This window comes from Lissotriton helveticus, chromosome 2_1 (assembly GCF_964261635.1).
Source record: "Lissotriton helveticus chromosome 2_1, aLisHel1.1, whole genome shotgun sequence".
NCBI classification, from domain to species: domain Eukaryota; kingdom Metazoa; phylum Chordata; class Amphibia; order Caudata; family Salamandridae; genus Lissotriton; species Lissotriton helveticus.
Genome location: NC_136059.1, coordinates 228,629,553 through 228,655,675, shown reverse-complemented (window position 1 = coordinate 228,655,675; position 26,123 = coordinate 228,629,553).

Genomic DNA, 26,123 nt, shown 5'->3' with positions numbered 1-26,123 from the left:
CTCCAATAGGATAACATTGGGTGTTACCTTATTACATTTATTAAACGGTAACTTCCAAATAGAAACAAGTAACCAATTTATGGTTAGTGTCTTTGGAATTGAATTGAAAAACCCTCTTTTAAGGTGAAGTCGGATTTTAAATTACACCTTTGAAAATGCCACTTTTAGAAGGTTGGTGTTTTCCTGCCTTATCAATTTAGTGACCACAGCCTGTCTCTGGGTCACATGTCTAGGTGTTGTTCCTCTCACAATAGAGAGCTTAAGTGTGCCCGGGTCGGCCATAACTACCAGAATGGGAGGGCGGAGATGGGCACAGCAGTGCTTACACTTGAATATGCATGGTCCTGCCCCCAATAGAGAGGGAGGCCTACTCCATGCAGTCGGTTTTGAGCCACGGAATGTAGGAAGCTAGTGGACTTCAAAAGGAAATCTCTAGAAGCTTTTTCACTTCAAAGGAAGGCCCAGGTATCAACATTAGACCTCAGACACCAACCCTTCAGTTTGCTTCTAGACCTGTGGATACTCTGCCAGGAAGTAGGACTGCTGTGCTGCTGAAATGACTACTCTGCTAGACTGCTGCTCTGAAGAGCTGCTGCCCTGCTGTGCTGACCTATTGCTTGCTGCTCTCCCTTTGCCTGGGTGAGAAGGACTGGACCTGCATTTGTTGAACCCAGGACCCCAGAGTGACTCCAAGGGCTAGTTGGCTGGCCTCCTGACTAGTACCTCAGGGGCCGAAGGCTCAAACAACCTTGAAACCAGCACCACAAATCTACCATCTGTGTATCCTACCCTGCCAAATGGTGCCACCCCAGTCTTGAACCCTTTGAGGTGAGTCTGAAGTTACTCTGCCAGCCCACCTGTAGACCCTGTAGACCCAGCATAACAGATGAAATCCAATTCAATTCTTACTTTATTCTTTCTTCCGAAGACAGGTCATAAAAGATACACCATATTAAAAACATTATCTATAATCATACACGTCTTAACAATATAAAACTAATTTTCCATTTAAAAAGAGTACAACAGCAAGCAAATACTGTAATTTTTCTCGGAACTAAAGTGACAACAATGCAAGATTGGGTTCATAAGTAGCAGCAGATATTATCTAAAAGTGCCAAAAACGACAGCAGCCATCAATAGAGGCAAATAAATGACCAATAATACATGAATATTAAAAATCAATCCTATAGAGGGGTTAGCAGCAGGGGTGGACAATTTAGTAGCAATACAAATACAATTCATACAGAAGAATGGTAAAGTGCATTGGAATTAAAACAGCATGATTCTTCTCTTTGCTAAAATACACTTCAAAAAGCTCCCAACAGCAAAGCAAACATCATGGTCATTGAGTTGCTGCAGGAAATACAATGCCGCTTTGCACTTGGAAAATTTGTGTCTGCGTAAAAGAGGTATTAAAAATTTCCTGGTAAATGGAAGACAAAACTGACAAAAAAATACAAAATGTTAACTGGTTTGGCTCGAATGTTTAGCACAAGGGCCGATAGTAATAGATTCCAAAGAATACTGACCCAAGGGAAAGCATACCAACCACCAAAACGACCCCATCCTGAATCTAGTCAACAAATTCCTTTCATCCACATAATTTACATATAGTAAATACGGGACAATATAGGGAGGTACTTGTATAAGACAGTAATGCCTGACAGTGGGTTTGGCTACTTCGGACAGTTCCCTAGAAGATTCTTTATGTTTTCGAAAGCCCACTAAAACCCTCTGTCCATCCCATTTACCAATTAGATCTGGGTGCTCAAATAAAGAGAAGTAACCACGTTCCGTAAGACCGGTTTTAATGTATTGGAGCCAGGGGATACAAAGACCACAAGTACAGCTTAAACAGTGTCTAATGATTGCCCAATTAAAATCAGCCTCTTCATTTGTCCAGATAAAACACCAGGGGGCAGATGTAACAAGCTATTTTTTTTTCGCAAACGCTGCGAATCGCAAAAAAACAGTGTTTGCGACAAAAAAAAGGAATCTGAGATGTATCTAAGAAATCGCATCGCAAAATAAGTAATCGCAATTTTAGCGATTTCTTATTTTGCGATACTGTCATTTCTGCGAATTTGTTTGCGATTTCTTAATTTGCACGGTGTTTCATGTATTTCAGCAAACAGAAGAGGAAATTTATGAGAAGTATAGACTGAACCCACAAACCATTTTGAACTTCATTGATGAATTGAAGCACTTTCTAGAACATGCAACAGCCAGGACCCAATCAATTCCTACGCATGTGCAGGTATTGTGCTCACTGCACCTTTTGGCTTCTGGTTCTTTTCAAAGGGTCATTGCAGAGGTTGGAGGGGTGTCTTAGAGTGCCCTTTCACGCTTCTTTAAAGATTTCCTGGATGCAATGATGAGTAGGCTACAACATCACATCTACCTCTCCAACAATCAACTAGATTTGCAGGAAACAAAAGTGGATTTTTATCAAATTGCTCGTTTTCCACATTCATTTGGTTGCATAGATGGCACCCATATTGCCATCACTCCACCAGCTGCCACTGAATATGTTCATAGAAATAGAAATTGTTACCATTCCATCAACATTCAAATGGTGTGCAATGCAAAGTACATTATCACTGACATTGTGGCTCAGTACCCAGGGAGTACTCATGACTCCTACATCTTTGGGCATAGTGGACTTCATACGCGTTTGAGTGCTGGCCAGTTTGGAGAGGGTTTTCTATTAGGTAAATATACTAACAGTAATTTTTTGAAGTTTGTTTAATTTTAAGATAAAATGTTACATTTACACACATGCAATAATTCGCAATATCATGCAGGTGACAGTGCTTATGCTGTGCATGATTTCATCATGACACCATATCTGAATCCAACAAATGTACATGAGAGGAGATACAATAAGGCTCACCGTTCAACCCGTGGTGTAATAGAAAGGACTTTTGGAATTTTAAAAAGCCGTTTTCGTGGCATTCACAAAAGTGGTGGGGGTTTGCAATATAATCCTGCCACATACTGTAAAATTGTGACTAGCTGTGCCATGCTACATAACATGGCCATGAGAAAAGGGACTGTAATAGAAATGAGTGGCTCAGATACATCTGATGATGAAGATATTCCACCACCTAGAAGAGCTGTAACAGGTGTAGGAGCTGCTGCTGGAAGCCAAAGACGCACTGAGATTACACGCAATTACTTTTAGGTAAGAATCAGAGTCCAAGACATGTTTAAATTGTCAGTTGAATATTTCTTATATTTTTAAACATTATGCATACTGATTTTGTGACACTTGACCTGTTAAGGCACAGGAAAGTACACATATTTAAAAATGTTAAATCAAGGCACAAACATTTTAACTAGAAACATGATTTATGAGAAAATTATTTCCTGCGTTGCCTAATATTTGAGCGCTGCACTGATTCCATGCTTCTTGAGGATGTAGCATGGCTGGCATTTCTTTCACTCCTGCGCTGCACAATGTAATGTGTAATGTAATGTAGTGGTACTTGTATAGCGCATGAATCACCCATGAGGCATCTCGGCGCTTGTACGAATACCGCTGAGGAACCCTTCCTGGCCTTTCCCTGTGTAGTGCCCACTCCTGGGCACCCCCAAGGTGAAGCCAGGCATCCTAGCGTTGTTGGGGCCGTTGTGGAGATTAAGCAAGCTTTTGCCCAGAGTTGCAGAGTGGGACCCATGATTAGAATAGGCACGGAGGCGAGAAATAACAGGTCCGAGGAAGTTGAGCCCAAGACCTGCCGAGGCAGGAATTGAACCCTGGTCCCGGGCTAGACCTCTGCATCAGGGTCTGCCGCTCTAACCATTGAGCCACACTTCTCTGATGTCTGATGTAGGTGTAGGATTACTGCTGCTCCTACTTGATGTCTCCTCAGTGTCAGCAGCTTCCAATAAAGCACTTGCGCCTGATGTTGCTGTTTGTAGCAATTCTTCTGCTGTGGTGACTTTATCTAGACCTTTTGCCACAGACCGTGTGCACTCACTCACCACTCCCTGCATAGTGATACTACGCCTTGTGAAATTTGCTGTCACACTGCACAGTCTGTTGATGGCTTTGGAGTAGCCAAGCATTCTTGCATGAGCACGGCGTGCTGCCCTGTTTCTTGAATCCTTTGACAGTTCAATGGCCAAACAGAGTCTGTCCATAGATGAAGCCATTTTACGCATGCCATCCCCCATGCCTGCATTGTGCTTATTCATTTTACACAACTGTCTGTTAATTGAGCGAAGGGCCTTGTGCTGTTGCTGCTGCACATGCAACATATCCTGTTCCAAACCAGCAAACACACAAGGACTGTCCTCTTGCATGCTTCTACTACTCCTTGGCCTACCAATTGTAAAAGATCTTCTTCTATGTGCCTGAGATTGCTCAACATGTCTTGGAGTAACAGTTTCTCCCTGTACATTTTCTCTTGAACCTTCAGGTTCCATGTCCTCAAGTTCAAAAGGTGGAAGAGGGGCCACATGTCTTCTTTTTTTCATGACAATTGGAGTGGTGTCAACATCATCATTTGCACTATCATCAGCAACAGAGATATCATGCTCATTTCCCTGATTCTCGCCTATTTCCTCCATGGATTGTGCAGCATGTGCTGTAGATGTAGATAGGGAGATGTGAGTTTGTTGTATAGATAACTTTATGTGTTTAATAAAGTTTCATTACTTTAGAAAACATTTCAACATTGTTTTTTCAAACTGATTACCCCAAATTATATTTTCTCTTACTAAATGTTTTACATATTAAAAGGAACATTGCAATTTAGCTACAAGTCCCACAATGCATTACTACAAATTGTAAATTAAGGTATTTGGCTTACATAAAAGAAGCATGTATTCATCAACTAACATCAGGCACATGCATGACCCAAAACTTTACATACATACATACTTGTTTCTTACCTTCTAAGGCTTGTGAAGGCTCAGAGCTGTCTATCTGCGTAACCCCACTCACACTCTCAGGCAAGAGAGTGGCCTCAACAAGCTCCTCAAGAGGAGTAGGCTGCGCAGCAGTGGATGTTCCCCCTCCTGTCTTGCTTGACTCCTTAATTCTTGCAGCAAGTTTTTCCTTTGAACGGAGGCGCATGTCATACCACCTTTTCCTCAACTCCTCGATGGTACGTGGTGTGACTCCTACAGCATTTACTTTCTGCTGGATTTCCAACCATACTTTCCTCTTCCGAGCCTCTGGCACTTTCAGTGCTTGTTTGCCAGAAAGCAACTCATGGTTGCTTGCCATTTCTTCAATTAATGTCTCCTGTTCTTTCTCTGAAAATTTCTTATTCCTCTTCCTCTTTTTTCCAGAAGGACATTCCTGTGAATTTCCAGCCTCCATGATGCAGTGAAATAGGTCTGCACAGCTTCCAAAAAGACTTCCAACTGCCACTGGGTGTGGCTCAGGCAAACAGGTGCTGGTAATCACCAACACTTCCTGACTGTGTTGTCATCAGCCTGCTCCACCATCGCACCCCACCTCCGGAACATCATCAACGCCTCCTTCAACACCGCCACCTTCCCGGAGAGCTGGAAGCACGCCGAGATCAGCGCCCTCCTGAAGAAACCTACAGCGGACCCCACCGATCTCAAAAACTTCCGCCCCATCTCGCTCCTCCCTTTTCCTGCTAAAGTCATCGAGAAGATCGTCAACAGACAGCTGACCGCCTTCCTCGAGACGAACGGATCACTCGACCCCTCGCAGTCCGGCTTCAGAGCCAACCACAGCACCGAGACCGCCCTCATCGCAGCCACCGACGACATCCGGACCCTGCTCGACAGGGGGGAAACAGTGGCCCTCATCCTCCTGGACCTCTCCGCTGCGTTCGACACGGTCTGCCACGGCACCCTAGTCCAGCGCCTCAGCAACATCGGTATCCAAGAGAAGGCACTGGAGTGGATCATCTCGTTCCTCGCCGGAAGAACACAAAGAGTCCGCCTCCCCCCGTTTCGCTCCGAGGCCACCGAAGTCATCTGCGGCGTCCCGCAAGGATCTTCACTCAGCCCCACCCTCTTCAACATCTACATGAAACCTCTCGCAGCCATCGCACGCCAGCACAACCTCAACATCATCTCTTACGCCGACGACACCCAGCTGATCCTCTCCCTCACCAGAGACCCCGACACCGCCAGAACCTGCCTACACAAAGGGATGAAAGACGTCGCCGAGTGGATGAAGGACAGCCGCCTGAAACTGAACTCGGACAAGACGGAAGTCCTCATCCTGGGATCTTCGCTCTCCGCCTGACACGACTCCTGGTGGCCCCCAGCCCTGGGCACCGCACCCAAGCCAACCGACCACGCACGCAACCTGGGCTTCATCCTGGACCCCTCCCTCTCGATGACCAGACAAGTCAACGCCGTCTCCTCATCGTGCTTCAACACCCTGCGTATGCTTTGCAAGATCTTCCACTGGATCCCGACCGAGACAAGGAAGACTGTCACCCAGGCACTCGTCACCAGCCGACTGGACTACGGAAACGCCCTCTACGCCGGAACCACAGCCAAGCTACAGAAAAGACTCCAGCGCATCCAGAACGCCTCCGCCCGACTCATCCTGGATGTCCCCCGACGCAGCCACATCTCCAGCCACCTGAAGAACCTGCACTGGCTCCCCGTCGACAAGAGGATCACGTTCTGGCTCCTCACCCACGCACACAAGTCTCTCCACGACCTGGGCCCCAAGTACCTCAACGACCGCCTGACCTTCTACACGCCCACCCGCCAGCTACGGTCCACCAGCCTCGCCCTCGCAGCCGTACCACGCATCCGAAGAGCCACCGCCGGAGGAAGATCCTTCTCTTACCTGGCTGCCAAGACTTGGAACTCCCTCCCCATCCACCTTCGGCTGACCCAGGACCATCTCGCCTTCAGGAAACAACTCAAGACCTGGCTGTTCGAGCAGTAGCATACCCCTCCACCCAAGCACCTTGAGACCCTCCCGGGTGTGTACTGCGCTATACAAATGGCATGATTGATTGATTGATTGATTGATTCCTGCATTGGAAGATTCCCGTTTTTGAGATTTCTTAATTTGCGAAATTCGCAAAATAAGAAATCGCAAATTATTCGCAGAATAATCTGCGATTTTTAAGAAATCGCAAATTATTCGCAGAAAACTACATACATCGCATTTTACGAATCTGTATTTGGGAATCGCAAAAGATCGCAAAAGGCTTGAATGATACATCTACCCCCAGGTAGCTAGAGGTGCAGTATTTATGGTATCATGGACATACTCGAGACGTAGCTCCAAATCGAGGGGTAAATGCGGCGAGGAAGGGGGCACTCCTGAAACTCTACGGCAAAATCTATTCTCCTCCAGCTGCATAGCAAGAACAACCCTGCAACCCCAGATTCCCATACCATATGTTAAAATTGGAATATATTTGCGCTTGTAAATATCTAAAATTGGGGCTATGAGCTTTTTACCTATGGATATAGCAAGTGAATAAGTAGTGCCAACTGCGCGTGTGAATCTTATGATTCTATTATTTATGCAGGTTTGCCATGTACAGCCTACATCAAATCCAAGCCTAAGTATAGGAAGGAACTAACCCTTTCCAGCATTTTACCTTCTATATTCAGGCTACAGGACTTAGTATTTTTGGGGCCACAAATCATGAAAAACGTTTTCTTATAGTTTGGCTCCAATCCCAAGTACTTCATGAAGTTGGCATAGCTGGAAATGAGTTTTTTTAGGCCGATCGCAGTCCTTGCCATAAGGACTGCGTCATCTGCATAAAGAAGTGCTGGCAGAGCTTTTTTCTCAACTTGTGGCACGTCTGCCCCAACCGTAACTAGAGTTTTCTACAAACCGTTAGTATAAAGGAGACATAAGATTGGGGCGAGAACACATCCTTGGCGCACCCCGCACTTAATGTTAAACTGTGCTGAGCATTCGCCATCATTACTATCCCTCACTGAGGCAGAAAGATTGTAATGTAGAAGCCTCAGAAAGGAGCCCAGACCCGCATCGACACCCATGTTTACTAAAATGTCCCACAGCTTGGAGTGTGAGACATAGTCAAAAGTGTTAGTCAAATCCATAAATGCTAAATGAGTAGAGGTGCCCTTCGCATATTTATATTTAGCCAGGATGAGGTGCAGATTGAGGCACTGTTCCATTGTACCTAGGCCCTTCCTAAACCCGTACTGGGTTGGAGCTAGGATATGGTTAGCATTTATCCAGTCCAGGAGGCGGTCTAGCACAACTCTCCCAATTACTTTGGCCGAGGAGTCCAAAAGAGATATTGGTCGATAACATCTGGGATCGTGCACATCACCTTTTTTGAAAACAGGCACTATCACAGATGTACGCCAGTATTTTGGAACACCCTCGCTGCAAACTGAATTAAATACAGCAGTAAGTATCGGGGACCAAGATACTGGGTCTTCCTCAAATAACTCCAGAGGAATTCCATATTGGCCCGGTGCCTTGTTACCTTTACTGTTGAAAATTGCTTTCTGGACTTCTCCTTCATAAATAGATTTTGGCATGTTAAATTCAATAATGATGGGGCATCCTTTACAGCAAAGTCAACAGAGTAAATGCCATCGTAATGAGTCACCCAAGACTCAGGAGGTATGTGGACAGTTACTTTGTCGGCTGGTAGGGTGGGAGATAGAACTGACCATACAGCCTTCCAAAAGGCCTGAGGATCTTTTGAGAGACAAGAGCCAACCACTAAGTCCCACTTCTCCTCCTTCAATGCTAGCTTTCTTTCTTTTGTGGAAAGCTTATACATCTTCCTGCTTTCCCTGATAATAGGCTGGTCTCTGGGATTTTGTTTTATAGCCCTGTTTAGGGTATTATTAGCCTCTCTACAAGCCTTGTCAAACCAGGAATGAACTAGGAAAAAGGTTTAGAAAATAAATGTTTAACTTTACCTAGCAGGGTTGCAACCCTTTTATAATGCGAGAAGGCTCGCATGGGAAACAATTGCAACTAAACACCAGTGCAGAACTAATCGGGATTACCTGTGACATGTTTGCTGTGCGCCAAACCACCCTATGCCCAGCCTCTTTAGTGGATAGTGCCAGGGTGGATACAGGCTTAGGCTTCTGTTCCCTATAAGGTAACACTATCTTGGCAGAGATAGGATTGTGATCACTATATGGCTGAATAAGCACCTGGCAGTCCGTAATCCGAGAAAACATCCACCAGGAGACAAATACATAGTCAATAGTGCTTTCTGTGCCCCGTCCAGTAAAGGTGGGAATATAGTGGTCAGTAAATGTGGGCGCCTTATTTACCATACCTCTTTCTAATAAGAGGGTGAATAGAACCCGTCCCCTCGTGTCCATCACATTTTTTTCCAGCTGGGAGGTGAGTGGCTTAAAGGTGGTCAGGGAGAGAGGTAATGAGCGCCCCAGTTTGGCATTAAAGTCCCCCACCACCAACAACTTAAAAGGACAATCCGCTCGGGCCTCTCCCTCTCTGCGAGTATATCAATCAGCCCAAAAAACCCTTGGAAATGGCCTTTTGATCTAAAATTATTATTATAAAAATTTACCAGGTACAGCTTAAATTTGTTTTCTAGGAAAGACAGAAGGCCTGCGCCTCCCCCTGCTACTGTGATACCTGAACAATCATGCCAGCAATTCCCACTTTAAACCTGGCAGACAAGCCCCCCTTAGCTCTGCCTGTTATAGAATGAATAGCGGCACAATCCAGAGCAGAACTGATTCATTGCCTCTGCTGCGAGGTTTCCCTCAGCGCAAGGACTCCACATCGGCCTCGCAGCCCGCACCAGAACGGCAGGTTAGCAAAGCTTCTCAGACGCATGTACTAGCAACGCACACCTCTCATTGACAGCAGCCTCAATAATGATGCCAGTTCTTGCATCGCAGTCTCGCAGCATCTCAGAAACAAAGTATCGCTTCGACTGCGCAACGCATCCACTTTGCATTTCAGGCCCTCGTCGACAGGATCCTTGATGATGATGCAGGACCTTGGATTGTAGCTTCACAACTGTTGTAGATTAGACTGAAACATATAAATTAAGATATTTATTCCAAGTAGTGCGGCACAGCAACAAACTGCATCTGGCTGGCAGGCAGGAACAGTGCAACTGACCTGGTGCCTAGCAGCAGTGGACATTCTAAGTAGAACAGGAATACAAGTGAATGATGCACAGGATTTAAAGAGACATTAATATAATAAGTATGTACAAGGCAGAATGTAACACATCTCCTTTCTTAACAAAAGGAAACAGGAACAAAAATCAAGAGAAACAAAATAGAAAAAAAAAATTGATCTGCCAAAAGAAGAGAACATTCGGGTTATATAGTCAGCTAATCTTCTAGGTGGACATCTGGGGCGAAGAGACATCTTAACTCTAGAAGAAACATCACCATTGGAACTTGACTGTACATCAGGCACAGTAGCATTTTGCAAAGAAGGACAATTGGTAAGACCTTGCAAAGAAGGATATTTAGCAACACGTTTGATGTTCCATAACTTACCATCTTGAGTAATGACACTCTTACTAAAAGCTTTTACAACTTTCATAGGTTTACCCAATTTGTTTGAACATTTAGTGAGAAAACCAGGTTTCCTGATCCTGACCCAATCACCAATACAAAAATTTGATTTCTTCACCTTCCACTTGTTGTCATACAATTCTTTGACTTTGGCTTGTTTGCACTCCACTCTTTCTTCAACATCTTTAATCAGATCATCAGAAAACGATTTATTGGAACACTTGTCCTTAAACCACCATGGGCAAATAGAAGAAGCTGGGTCACGTCCTTTTAATAAACGGAACGGACTAACTTCTGCTGTAGAATGTGGAGTTATTCTGTATGACCAAAGCTTCTCTCTTAATAACTTTCTCCAGGAAGAACCCATCTTGATGACATCAGAAACAAAACCCTTCAAGACCCTGTTGAAACGTTCAACTAAACCATTCTCATGAGGTTCATAGACAGACACAGTACAATGTTTAATATTTTGTAGTTTGAGGAAATTTTCCATTTCCAAAGAGGTAAGTTGCACCCCATTATCTGTTACAAGAACAGAAGGACACTCTTCTCTGGAAAACACCTCCTTGAAAAACTCAATCACCATGCTAGTGGAAACTGAAGAAACAAACTTAACTTCCGGCCACTTAGAGTGGTAATCCACCAAAACAAGAGCATAACGGATGTCAAATGGAAGACACATGAAGGGACCTGAAATATCAAAAGCAATTTTCTTCCAAGGTTCATTAGGCCAAATCGAAGTTTTCAATGGAGGAACATTAACCCTCAACATCTTCTCACTTCCCATACAAACATCACATTCCCTTACCTTGCGATCCGCCATTCTATCAATACCCGGCCACCAAAAATAATTCCTAATAAGACGCTTCATGGCAGACATTCCAGGATGCATTTTATGAGCAATATCTAGAATCACATTTTGCATTTCAAAAGGAGGCACACTTTTCCCAGACTTGAAAACCAAACCATTTTCTAATTCCAGCTCATCGACAACAGTAAACATAGGAATGGCACTTTCCATTAAATTCTTTTTATCAGGCCAACCCTCCAGAATGTACTTCTTAATAGTCTGTAAAGTGACATCATGATCATCCGCAAGATTCCAAGCTTGCTCAGAAATATCTTCAAACGAACCTGAAATTACATCTTGTAAACAAGTAACAACTTCTTTCTCAACAGAAATTTCATCACTAGATGATTTACAAGGCATGCGAGACATAAAGTCTGCAATGACATTTTTTTTACCTGGCACAAACTCTGCTGTAAAACAATACTCCTGCAATCTTGAAGTCAACCTAGCTATACGAGCAGTAGAACTCCATCCACCACCCGTAGACAGAATGTTTACCAAGGGTTTATGGTCGGTTCTCAAAAGAAACTTTCTGCCCCATATGTAATTGCGAAAATGTTCTATGGCCCATACACAGGCTAGCAGTTCCTTTTCTATAACCGCATACCTTCTCTCCGTCTCATTCAAAGTCCGTGAAGCAAAACAAACATTCCACTCTTGCTTACCCGAAATTTGAGATAAAACAGAGCCCAATCCATACATACTTGCATCTACGGTGATGATACACATTTTGTTCAAACCAAACGGTCTAAGAGTGGGAGCTTGTAGAATATCAGATTTTATGAGATCAAACGCTCGTTGTTGTTCTTGTTCCCAAACAAAAACAGCATTATGTTTGAGAAGTTTTCTTAACGGCTCCATCTTGGATGCAAAATTGTATACAAATTTGCTATAGTATTCGCACATACCTGCGAAAGAAAGCAATTGTTCCTTATTTTACGGAGCAGGAGCATTAGTGATGCCATCAACATTTGATTTGTTTTTGGAACCACCCCATCACCTGACAATGTGTGCCCCAAGTACTCAACAGAATGTTGGAACATCTTACATTTGCTAAGTTTAAGCGTGAGACCATTTTCTCTCAACTTTTCACACACACGCTTTAAATGTTTCAAATGATCATCATTATTAGTTGAAAAAAACAAAATGTCATCCTGGAAACATCTAACAAAGTCATCCAAATCTCTAAAAATATTGAACATGCCTCTTTGAAATACAGATGCCGCCGATGCTAAACCAAACGGCATTCTAGTGTACTGATACAATCCTTGAGGGGTGATAAAAGCTGTTAGGCATTTCGACTCTTCAGTAAGGGGTACCTGATGGTAGGCTGATCTCAGGTCTAGGGTTGAAAACACCTTTTCCCCTTCCAACATTGATACAACTTCATTTATGTTTGGAAGTGGATGACAATCCACGATAATACCTGCATTAAGAGCCCGAAGGTCCACACACATTCTCAAACTTTTATCGGGTTTCCTCACTAAAACAATGGGAGAAACCCATTCTGCCGATTCAATAGGCTCAATAATGCTCTCTGCAACAAAATCATTTAACATTTTCTTAAGTTCCTCCCTAACATTTATAGGTACACTTCTTAGTTTTTGTTTGAGAGGAATAACACCATTTTTAAGCTTGATTTTATGTGAGTAGTCCTTGATCTTGCCCAAGGTATCCGGGAATACATCTTTGAACTCTTCTTTAATTAATGCTTCTAAAACATTTGAATCAGCTTCTTTTACCACTGCAAAATTAACTTCATCCAAATCACTACCCAACATCACTGGCTCTTTAGCACAAGGATTGAGAGTAATGCCAAACTTCCACTGGTCTCTCCATCCCAGAACATTGACACCTTTGATGGCTATGTATAATTTGACACTCAAACATTTAATTTTAAAAGTAAGATCCACCACAAAGAAACCTAAGATATCAATCTTATCCTCGTTAAAACTCACAGCACAAATGTCGGATGGAAAAGTATCCTTCAGACTAAGGATAGACTCAGTCGTAAATTAAAATAGTCCTTTGTGATAATCGTCCAGGGAGAACCTGAGTCGGCCATGAGTTCTAACTTGATATGACTTGAACTGACTTCCACCTCACACAATGTTTTTTTTACAAAGTTGCAATCATTAGGATCATTTACATTTGAAACACCCTCCATCAAATATACTACGAAACCCTTCTTGTCCTCACAGTGATTCCCATTATATTCACATTTACTCAGTTTGGGAATTTCCTCCAAAACTGATGCTACTTTGGTTTGAGAATTTGGAACAAATTTCTTTACATCTCTACACATGTTTGAAAAATGCCCTGACCTACCACACTTCCTACACTCTCTGTTGATAGCGGGGCATCCACCATATGAAGCCAAATGTGATCTACTTCCACATCTAAAACATATAAAAGATTTGTCAAATCTTCTGACATTGCCCTGAGGATTTATCCTATTAGAGTTGGAATTATAATTAGGATGTGCATTTCCATTGCTAAATGATTCTGTACGTTTTACCAAACATACTTCATCCACAGAGTCAGGCTTATGTTCAGTCTGTTTCTTAATTGTACTCATCCATTTTTCAGACTGTTCTAACGACTTTGCAATAGCAATAGCTTCAGATAACTTTGGATCACCTAATTCCCACAACCGTTCTTGTGTTTTCTTATTTTTCACGTGAACAATAATTTGGTCTCTTAACATTTCATCACACATACTACCAAAATTACAATGTATGGATAATGACCTTAGAGCAGTAATAAATTCATCAAATTACTTTGTATCCAGTTGCGCTCTGGTATAAAATTTATACCTGTTTAAAGCAATATTTGTAACAGGTTTAAACCTCTTCTCTAATCTTAACAAAGCTTCCTTATACACATTAGTGCCCTCACCCTCCCCTTCAGAGGGCGGAATTTGTGGCAAAGCCCTAAACACCATTTGGCCCTCAGACCATAAACAATGTAAAAGAATGCTTTTCTTTCTCTCTGCTCCCATGCGTTCGCCATCTATGGCCTTCATGTAATTTATAAATTCTTCCTTCCAGCGTGTCCACGGCAAAGGAGGATCTCCTTTATGCTGTAAAAATTTGTCTGGAGGATCAAATTGCATAGCCATAAGTTCAGTCTTTTGAAGAAGAAAAAAAAGAATACAAGAAAGATAAGAAAATCCAAAATAAAAAAAATAAAATAAAATGGAATATATATATATAATGGACTGGTAAAAACAAAAGTATGTAACGATGAAATATTCCTGAATTGTTAATTAATAAAAAGGATTATTTCCATCCAAGTCATTCAAGCGTCGAATTTCATAAACAAATGTCTCACCTGGCTCGAGAATGTAAAAGAAAACGATATTTCGTATGTTTAAAATAATAATAAGTAACTTCTGAAAGAAATAGAACTAATTAATGTTTCTAAAATATCGTAAATTCGCCGTATATGAATCCTTCGTGACAGGCTTCCACCCGGTGCAAGGTTGTCATGGAGATCGAATAAACAAAATGGCCACCACGTTTGTTTCAATGACGTTACACATCACGTAACGTCGCGTCAATTTCGGACGGAAATGTTATCTCTCGCGGGTACAGAATGCTGAGAGAGCGTCTCGTGGGAAAGATGCAGGCACACGCCAAGAAGATATCAGTAAGTCTGATCTCGCTCACGGAACAGCGAGCCAATCTCAAAAGTAAACTTTTCAAAACTGGTGAAAAGCTTTAAATTCATCTTCACGCCAGTAAAGTAGATAGAAAATCCAAATTTTCAGGAGAACGAAGCAGGATGACTTCACGAGATCAAACACGAGTGCAAAATTTCTTCAACTTAAAATCCAATTTCCAGATATGTAGATAATTCCTTTTCAAATCAGATTTCACTCCACGCCTGTGCCGCTGAAAATGTTGGTGGAGTATGGGATCTTCTTTGTAGCCAAAATATGTTACAGATTAGACTGAAACATATAAATTAAGATATTTATTCCAAGTAGTGCGGCACAGCAACAAACTGCATCTGGCTGACAGGCAGGAACAGTGCAACTGACCTGGTGCCTAGCAGCAGTGGACATTCTAAGTAGAACAGGAATACAAGTGAATGATGCACAGGATTTAAGGAGACATAAATATAATAAGTATGTACAAGGCAGAATGTAACAACAACTCATCAGAATTAATGCATAACCTCAGCTGCACACTGCATCCTCGACTCAGGACCTCGCAATGAGTGCAATACATCTGCTAATAATGGCATGGGACATTATTATAATTATAGGTACCAGAGAGAACAAATTTTCTGATCCTAATTATTATGTTAAGGCCACCTTTGGGAGGAATGGGTGTTCTACAATTTTTGATTATATTTTTTTTCACCCATGATTTGTTGCCAAGGGTAACTAGGGCAGCTATGTCACAAGAGCATATAGTGATCACAACCCCTTAAGCTTACACATATGTCTACCTAAGAGGGTGAGGAGAGCAATGAGTGTGGTATCTGAATTATTAACAGTTAGGTTAAGACCCAAGGATTGTGACTGGCCTGGGAAAATATTGATATGAATATAATCATGTCAAAATATTGCCTGAATCATCTACTCCGGGTAATGAAATGCCTTAATACATCTATCGACTACAGTGAGATGACCAACCTGTTTGTTCAGGTGAATTTAGTTGCAAGTAATCTGCTTATGAAACCAAGCAGACCAGGGTCCCATGAGGCTAAGTGATTTGATCAGCACTGTAGGAAGGCGTTGATGTTGTTAGATGAGGCTCTAAAAGAGTTAGCAAGGGACTTATGTAAAACCCAAAACGCAGAGCAGAGTATAAGGCTGCACTGCGGAATAGGAGTAGGAACCACACAAAAAAAATCCTGAGGGAAGTTGGTTAGGGTATGTAGGCTGTAGGACACTAGGGCTTTTTGGCTGGAAGTCCATAAGACCAAATCTGTGAGTGCTAAGTGTAACTCTGTTATTACTACCATTCACACAGAAGGCAGGGTAGACAACTTTAATGGAGTGTAAAGACTCAGTGCCTCTTATTGTAATATTGAGGCGGAGGTGGCCTGTCCATTAGCGCTGTAATTTACCCTTGATGACATTTTGGAGGCAATCAACAAGAGCCTATCTAATTATGCTCCATGTCTGTACAGTGTCCCTATGGACTTTTGTAAAACTTTACCAGATATGTGGGGCCACCTCTTGTGTAATTGCTTTATTGTTGCTTGCAAGGGGGACTCTCAAAGTTATGGTATACTGCTGTAATTGTCCTGATTTTTAAGAAGGGAAACCATCAATCCCCAGGGTGCTATCAGCCAATATCACTGCTGGATTCAGCTGTGAAGCTGGTGGGGAGAGCTTTTCTATAGCGTCTGCTAACCTGGTTCAAGTAGACGCACATGCTGTCGGAGGGGCAGTATGGGCTCCCTGAGGGGCTCTGCACGATGGAGCAATGCCTAGATTTACATCTGTGGGCCAGTAAGTATACTGTTGTGAAGCAGGCACTATCTTTCTGGATTTCATGGGCCTCTCCTGTGCCTTCAACAGTATGGTCCAGTCGAAATTATGGGAGATCTTATCTGGCCTAGGAATGGAGGACGACTTGGTGCAGTTCTTAAGAGCATTACACTCAGTTGCTGTTGCTGCCAATATGCAGTAGCGGGTGGGAGGGCAGCAGCAGTGGTGGGGTGGGCTTGGAGGAGCTGAATTTAAAATAAATAAATAAATGTGCCTGATCCTGCAGCCGACCTGCGCTTCGGTGCTCCTCTGTTTTCATGCTGCTTAGGGTAGTCCATGAGACAGACTTTCCATCCGATCCAGATGCTGCTCTCATACTATGATTGGCCTGAGTGGGCTGGTTTTGGCACTCTGCTCAGGCACAGGGAGTCTGTGCCATTTCTACACCGGTGAAGTGCACATCCACCACTCCTCCTCCTCATTTGCATGGCCCAGCCCAGCAAAATCCATACCCACGCTGGCTCAGCCAGCAGCTGAAAAATAAATCAATAGTAAAATATTTGTTTGTTTTTCAGCTGATGGCTCTGAGCCAGTGGGGTGATGCTCGTCCACCATGCGGAGAAGCTGCCACTGATTACACTATGACCTGTCAGCATTAGTGAGGTTCAGCCCATTAAGTGAATGGACAGACAGCTTCAAGTTGGGGATAGGGGTGTGGCAGGGCTGTATCCAGGCCCCTGTATTGTTTCTTTTGGCATATTGATGGCTTTGGCGCAGCCCTCTCCAATACAGTGTCAGATGCCCCCACAATTGGTGGTAAAAAAGGTCCCAGTTTTATTATAAGTAGACAGTGCTGTTTTATTATCCAGAACCCCTAATGGACTTAATATTTTACTTAAGGAATTTGTATCTTTTATGGGGACACTAGGCTTGGTTACCAATCAAACGAAAAATGTTAATATGGTTTGCAAGCCTAAATATTACATTATGCGGGGAAAGTTTTTTCCAAGGTCAGCCCATTGGCCAGATCTGGGACTTTTCATATTTGGGCATTGTTATGGATGTTAAGGGAAACTGGGAACCTTGTTTAGCTAAAGCAAGACAACAAATTTTAAGTTTGGTAAGGCATATCTTTAACCTGGCCAAGCGCATTGGGAAAAGACCTGTAGCACCCCTCTTGGAGGTTTTTAAGAGAAAGTGTCTCCCAGTCCTCACTTAGGCCTCCATTAGGATGGCGGGCGGGCTTTGCAATCCGCCCGACATCCTAATGGGCCCCTTAATGTTCAGAAATCTGTGGATATTTCGATGCAAGCTCCTTCCAAGTTGAGCAAAATAGGGTGTTTAGACGACTTCCACCTGCATATTCCACTTATATCATTATATCATGCCCTAGGAGCTTGGGCTGGAGTGCGTTGAAGATACTATTAAGTTGTCCCCCCTATTCTGTGGTGCCTAATTTGGGCAAACTCACATGCTTAATTAAACAGTGAGATTATTAATGATTGCCTCACATGTGAGAGAGGCTTGAAAATCCCCTGATTTGATTAAACTATATCAGGAGTGACGAAGCTGGGCAGGCTGAGCCTTTTGACTAACCCATCCACTATAACCATAACAGATATGGTCTGGGTTAGGTCTACATTGAAGCAAAGGTCGAAAGCCCTTAGGGAGGATTTTGAACTTAACAAATGGATTCTCAGAGAGTATGCAGAGTTATAATGTAAATGTAATGTGTATACTTGTAAAGTGCACTGTTGCCAGTCGGCGTCCTGGCGCTGTATACCGCTGGGGAACCCGTCCTGGCTTTGCCTGTGGGATTTTCCCTGCTGGGAATCCCCAAGTTGGAGCCAGGCATCCCCGGTGTAGATGGGGCCGTTGTGGAGATTAGGCAAGCTAATGCCCAGAGTTGCAGAGTGGGACCCCTGGTTAGAGTAGGCACCGAGGCGAGAATTATTGAGTCCGCTGACCCTGGTCCACGACCCTGCCGCGTCAGGAATCGAACCCTGGTCCTGGCCGACTTCTGCTTCCGGGTCTGCCGCCTCTAACCAGTGTGCCACACCACTCCACTTATACAGTTCTCCAACTTTGGAAGCAAATTTAGAATGGGCCGATGGCTCCTGGGATAGACAATGGTTAACTAGGTTCACCTTAGGATCTGTGAGGTGGCACTTTGGTTTCCTCCTCGGTCAGTATGAGCCATCAAAGTATTGAGATGTCCTTTGGATGAACCCTCCTAACAAAGCTTGTCACACTTTGCTTTTAAAAAAAAAACATTTTGATTTTACTAAATGGTTTTTAATTCATTTTTAGAAGGGTTTGAGGAATTTGAACTGCTCGATTAGATTTGGTGTTTCAGCAACAACTTTATTCCCCATCTAACTGTGCTAATATTTGCTCTTTTTTTTTAAATGCAAAATTAGCGGAAGGAAATCATTGATGTTTTAACTAGATGGTTCTTCTCATGCTGAAAAGTAACATTTATTTCATTGAGTGTCCTGTTGTGAGGGAAGACTTTTTATAAAAGGATTTTTTTTAGGTATTTGGACTTGGACCGCATTTAATTTTATGTTATTGGTGTTTGTGTTTTGGCTAAATTTATTTTTCGTGTAAGAAGGAAAGAAATATGTGCTTTATTGAAATAGCTCTGTAAGCTATGACCATGACACAGATTTTTGCACACTACATACACCCACCTACTGTGTAAGATGAAAATGATTATGCACTTCATTAAACTAGCCTCCGAATTTTTATTATGGTATTTTGTGGTGCTTTATTGTGGTGGTTGTTTATTATTAATATATATCAATTCTCCTTTTTTAATTTTATTGTTCTGATAAACTGTTTTCTTTGACTACATTTTAACCGAAATAAAGTGAATTTGCATTTGATAAACAATGAATGATGGGCCTCAGAGGGATTCCTTCTGCAGAGCCAGAAACAAAAAACAAAATCAAACAAATTAACAAAAATTCATGAAGCGATTTTTGGAACATCACCTCTTGGAAAATGAAAAACTGAGATTATTACATGTTTTACAGGCAACATCACACTCCATAGGATATACTTTGAAATGTCTGGTTTTTGCTGGCAGAGAATAATTCAGCATAAGTGTACAGTTGTTTTCACTTGGAAGGATAAATGAGTCAAACCGATTCACACAGTCCATCCATATTTTCACCACCTGGCGATCTATGTTTGATGCACTTGACAGTTAACAGTTTGCTCTCTTTAAGTGATACATTCTCATTCCCTGGGCATATGGTCTCTGTTGGCCAAAGCTGGATGATCACACAACAGGAGTCAGAAAATCGACATTGTGTAAACAAACTTGAGGGTATTGAAGCATATTAATAAGGATGCTGATTAGGGATACATCATTTTCAAGTTCATCCATAAAATCAGAACCTTTTCCAAGAGAAGTCTGAATTATGAGGCCATCTGTATGCATTATGCAAGTTAGAAAAATTAAATGATGGCAACAGAAACGGCTAATTGCATTTAGGTAACGTCGCTTTGATATGCAGATACCTACTGCTTCTTTGGTTCAGGATTTCAACGAATGTATTAAAAGTTGTTCGAGGCAGCGAGTCAAGAGATGTTTGAATAAAACGCGAGCTAAAGTTTAGATGGAGTATCAGGATCTGAAGTAATTTAAACTAAACAGGTGCAAATGATTTCCTAGCACATCGGTAGGCAATAATTTATGATAAATTAATGTATGTATGCACTTCTTACTTTCTCTCTCTCTTTTTTTCCATATTTGGGCATGTTAACATTTTCGTTACATAACAGCATTATTAGGATAATAGACGGGCACATCTACAGGTACAGAGCTTGACGTTCCAATTGGTTGCACTCATTTCTGCGAATGTCGACCGAGAAGAAGGGAAACAGAGGCAGAACCAGGACAAAGAAAAAAGGGCTTCTCCCGACATATTTTTCATTCACGAAAATGCTGGAACCTTGGCAATTCCAGACCTGCTAATCCTGTCTACGAAGCGGTGGCGGCTGCTGCAAATCTCAAGTGGGGGGCTGGAGGAAGGCGGGACGGGGATTAGGGAAATAATAAGAATTAAAAACAAGCATTTACAATGCAACGGTCTCGCCTTTGCAAAAGTTAGAGCTATTGGCATTGTAAATGACAATATTTTTATGTATGTGTTGGTTTTGAAAACAGATAAATAAATGGCATGGTCATTTGCAATGCCAATAGTTTAATCTCTCGCAAATGCGAGACCTATTGGATTTGCAATGCAATAGGTCGCGTATTTGCCTGAGTTTGAGCTATTGACATTGCAAATAACACGTTTTACTTATGTTTCAAAAACACACACACACTGCCACACACACACACACACAGAGCCACACACACACACACACACACACACACACACAGCCACACACACACACAGCCACACACCCACACACACAGAGCCACATACGAACTGGTCGTCATAGGAAGAATAAAGTATAGGATCCTGTTAGGATTGAGATGTCATAGATAAATAAAACTGACGAGTATTATTGTGAATGTGCAGTATTAATGCATTCACCTCAAAGTATGCATGGTGCATAACAGTGTACATTCTGCTGTGTGCTCAAGACCAAAGCCCTTATCTCTCAATGCCACTCACGCGGGCCCTCAAGCTTACACCAGTATCCCCATTGCCTGATCCCATTATCAATCATCCTATTTGCCCTATTGCCCCGCAACTCTTCATCTTTATCCCCCTAGCTACCTCCTCAATGGCGCACATCAGTACTCGTGCAGATGTGTGCCCGTGCCTAAGAAGGAATGTTTATAATCATGTAATGCACATACATGTAAGTACACACCCGTGCTTATTTACAGAGAGAGGGGGGCGACGCGTGGGTTGATTTTTTTTCTCATAAAAGCAGCGGTTTCAAAGCCCAAATTCCACGGTGGTTTCATGTTATTGAGCGTGTGACGTAATTGTGATGAACCACATACGTTATACATGATGCCGGCTCTTCGTCACGCCCTTTGAAGTGTCTTGTGCATGACATGTAAAGAAGGTCTGCCCCCCGTGAAAGCTGGGGCCCCTGAACCCTGCAGACAGCAGTTCAAAACTCTCGACCTCTGTAGTCGAAATATGCTGTTTGTAGTGCCTGTCATGATCACTGAAAGTACACACTGAAATATAGTATGTGCTGTGTATACAGACAGCAGAACAGTCTGTGCAGGGTTTCACTTTCTGTTTAAAAAAATAAATAAAGTTTCTTGTTTGGGAAAACAAGCAACTTTCATACTATCGGCGCCCAAATAAACATATCACATAACTGTCTAAAATGTAAAAACCCTGAAATGCTAATTCGGGGTTGTGGTGAAATGCGAGTGTGTCTTCAGCCTGTTGGGTTTGTGTCTCTGTCGTTGGACCAGACCCCACGTCACCTTGGTGTGTATTCTGTGTGCGTGGGGTGGGGCCAATGTGGTGTTTTGCCTCGAAGCAGCCCCAAGGCAGGCTGCAGAATGTCGGTAGCTTAATCTACAAACCCAATTTCCAATAAATGTATTAGATGCATGTGGCTGCTAGAGTGAGTGCAAAAGTTGAAACAAACCGTAAATGCAATTGTATAGCAAAAAGACGTAATGTAAACAATAAAAAAACACAACATTGTAAAAGTTGCCAAAGTGAAAGAATTGGTCAAAAACCACTCTTTCCGCTCGTTCCACTCTTACCTTGCCGGGCATAGATGCAGAGGGGATAGCCCATGCTGAACGTACGCTCTGCCTCCCTGACTACGTAAACTCTGCCTCAGCGAAGCCTGCAGAAGACAGACAGCAGTCTTCAAGGGGCGGACTGGAAGGGCAGAGCCGTGGAAACAAAAAAAGCATTTGCAATGCAATAGGTCTCGCGTTTATGGGAGTTTGAGCTATTGCCTTGCAAATAAAAATGCCTTTTATTTTTGTTTTCGTTTTAAAAACATAAATAAAAGGCATTGTTATTTACAATGCCAATAGCTGAAACTCTCGTAACTGCGAGACCTATTGCATTGCAAATGCTTGATTTTTAAGCTAATTCACTAATGGGTGCCACTTATAATTTGGTGCCAGGGCCTATGTGCCGTCCCAGTCTAATCCTGTGCCTTATTACATGTGCATTATATCCTACGGCACAGGTAATAAGGTGCACATAATCGTCAAGTTGTGACAGAGTAACCTGTCTGCCAACTCTAAGTCAGGTCTTAAATGTGAATGTTGTTGGTGGTGTTTCACAGGACACTAGTGGGGGGGGTTGTGTCTGCTTGGTAGAGGTGATTTATCGGCATGAATATACGAGGTGTGAATAGTTTGAGGATTTTTATGTTTCATGAACCATTACAGATTCTTTAATGGTGAGTCTAGGGAGGGTGGGGTCTGTGGAAGGGTACTGTGATGACATAGCACCTCTCATTAGCAGCAGCCTGGCAGTTGTCACACGCAGAGCTGCCGATGAGTGAACAGCTGCTGCCATAGGTGGTGTCAGACTGAAAGCACATGGCACTGAGATGGGCTCCGTGCTGGGTCTGTGCATGGGGCACCAGGTCCGTGCTTCTGGCATAGCGAGGTGGTGGCTAGTCCTCCACACAATGCGCAGACTATGCCTGGTATCACGACAGATGGCATGGGAGGAGGAGAGCTTGGTTGGAGTGGCAGAGCCTGGGTAGAGGCTAAGAGCTTCCTGGGCAAGAGCAACTGAGCCGAGGTGGAGGCGGCTGTGTCTGCAAGGGAAGTGCAGAGCCAATGTGGACGCCTCAGTCACTTAATTGCCTAACTCTTCTGGCCCTAGGCATTCCTTTTCACTAAGTTTACAGTGCTCATTGGCGCGCCTCTGGACAGTAGTGGCCCATCATTAAGGGTGGAGGGTCCATGTCTCTACTTTTTTCTGATGCATGAAGAGTGTCTCTCAGGATGAGCAACGCTCAGCCTTACAGACACTCAAGGCTCCAGGCGCTTTACATACGCGAATTAAACAGGTGCCTGGCTGCCTTTGCCGAAATGTGCATAGCTAAATAATTCACAGCCTGATAGGTGTGAGTGTGACCTCGTCAGCCCAGCAAAGATTTCTTTCGCCTCCCCCTCATGACGAGGAGGAGCGTCTCTGGTAGAATTGGACATTAGTTGTTGTTTATAGTCTTGAAAATAGAGCTTTTGCAGCTATTGTAACACTGCCTTAAGCCTCCCTTGTGCTGGAGCATCTCCGGGTTAAAGTTCAACATACATTAATGATCCTATGGCTCTCCTTTGTGGTGATACCTGGATGTATAGGTTTATTCTAATTCTAGACTGTTTAGCCCTTATGTTTAAAATGCACAGTTTGTCACTCTCTTTTCTTATGTTGGCTCTGACATTAGCTCCGCCCACATTGCTTGAAGTGTTAGGTCCCCCGCTCCTCAATTATTTGAGGTTTTGTCCCCCGAAGGTGGGGTCAAGTTATGCCCCTAGTACAGAGGATGGGCAGGGGGGCATATCATATTAATAGGATCCAGGTGGGCACAGAAGACAGTGCCTTGGTGCTGCAGAGGGTGGGTGGTGGTGACAGCGCCAGGGTGTTGGCAAGGAGCCTGTTGTGAAAGCCAAGGACCTTTTTGAAGGCTGCAGAGCTTGGGGGGGGCGGGAGGGGGCTGGGACAGAACCTGGATTGGGGTTACAGAGGCTGGGGGGGTCCCTGGGCCTGGACGTGCACTGCAGAGCTTCGGTGGAGGGCACAGAGCCTGGAAGAAGGTTTCTGACAGGGGTGAGGGCATAGAGCCTGGAAGAAGGTTTCCGAGCAGGGGTGGAGGGCACAGAGCCTGGGCAGATGGTGTTGGAGACCACTGGACCATGATGGCTACTGCAGTATTTGAGTGGAGGGCCCAGAGCTGGGTAGGGGCCACATACCTTGTTTGGAGTCTGCAGAGGAAGAGGAATAGAGTGTGGGTGGGGCTACAGAATGTGGGCACACGCTGCCGGCCAGGGACACAGGTGAAAGGTGGTCTTGCCTAGTGGATCCACGAAATAGTTACAGCAGAGATCTTGTCCCTGGAGTCTACGTTCTCTGATGACCCGAGTAATAATCCTGGCGTTCCCGCTTGATGACATTGTGTGATTCTCGGGAAATCATAACACGCCATGGACGCAACACCAGGCAGCTGTGCCGTCTGGTAGGCTTGACCCAAATAGGCTGAAAGTTTTCAAACCATTAAAAAGATCTTGTTATCTTTGACAGCAGAGTTAAGAAAAGCACTGCTTAAGCGAGCAAACAAATGCACATGATATGGTGTTTTTATACTGGTGGCCAATAGGATAGAAAGAGGGTTCAGGCCATAAACTGCCCCACATAAAGTGAAAGGTCATGAAGTTCTGTGCTAGAGTAGCATGAGAACAATACTTATGATTCCTCCCAATTAGACAGAATGCACAGGATACCACTAACTAATCTAAGCATTACCGCACCCGCCACATTACATCGAAATTTAATTCCAATTATATCTATGTCAAAAGTAACCTAAGCATCTGTTTCTACCCGTAAGGTGGAGATGCTAACACTTGATTTCGGGGATGACATCTCACTTTCAAACGCAAATACTAGCTCAAATATTTTACACCCAAACACTGCTCTGTTTCACTAACTTATGGGAGCCATGAATAATGAGATAATATAATTTTATGAGAGAATACTTGGTGCAAATGTGATCATGGATCATCGTCACATGACCAGGAAGAATGCTTTGTACATTGATGCATTTGCAATGTTTACTTGAAAGGTTTGTATGTAATGAAACAAGCGTCAATCGCACATACTACGCCCTACAGCAGACATACTGATGCACAGCACAATGCCAGAGTAACTGTGCCACAAAGCTACCCATCTCCATGGTATACCAGTGCTTTAGTGGGATTAAAAGACGGAAGGATCTCTAAACGTGGCACAGGCAAAGAAGAAAAATTAGGAACCCTTCATAAGAGGCTTGGCATTATGCAGTTAAGGACATGGTCTAAAAAAAACATGTGAACTAAAATCCTTGGCCTGACACATCACGACATCTCACTAGTATATGGGTGCCTATGAATCCTATATTCAAGTAGCCAAACATATTAGGCAATAACAAAAGCACAGACCTAAACAAGTAAGACCTATTGAGTTTGCCAATAGTCGTTACCAGTGATTTTGATTTAATGGCGGGTAAATGAGTAACAACAATATTGTTACTAATTAGATTGAATATGTTCCAATTCCGTAAATATTAGATTGTGAACGTACGAGACTGGGAATTTAATATTACAAAGGTCTGCTTAAGACAGTGTCCTAATAAATGTTTCAATCGCTACTGCTTTCCTCTTTACATATCTCTGCCTTAATGATG